Source organism: Lutjanus erythropterus, chromosome 6 (assembly GCF_056507025.1).
Source record: "Lutjanus erythropterus isolate fLutEry1 chromosome 6, fLutEry1.hap2, whole genome shotgun sequence".
Classification (NCBI taxonomy): Eukaryota; Metazoa; Chordata; class Actinopteri; order Lutjaniformes; family Lutjanidae; genus Lutjanus; species Lutjanus erythropterus.
In genome coordinates, this window is record NC_139322.1 from 14,351,772 (window position 1) to 14,352,162 (window position 391).

Consider the following 391-nt stretch of genomic DNA (forward strand, 5'->3'; position numbering starts at 1 on the left):
TTTTGTTATAAAAATTGAAGCTATAAATTGAAGCCATAAAAAGATTTAAATGCTCTTTCAAAACCTCAATTCAGTTCAGTCTTTATTCTCACGCCTGAAATTTGGCTTGATGCACAGCAAAACCAGTGATCGTGACTTTTTCTGTACCAGTACTGTGTGCAGGTTAAGAGAAAAGAAAATCCTATTTTGTGTCTAGAAGTTTTTTTTCTTTTTGTCATGATATGGAAAGAGGTATCAAGTATTGTTTTGTCATACTGGTATTGTCTTGAAGAAAATTCTGGTATCGTGACAACTCTACCACAGACATGCAAATAACAATATTCAGTATATAATCTGCTGTTATGACTGTAGTATGTCACATTTTGTTTGGTAAAAAGGATGACAAGGAATA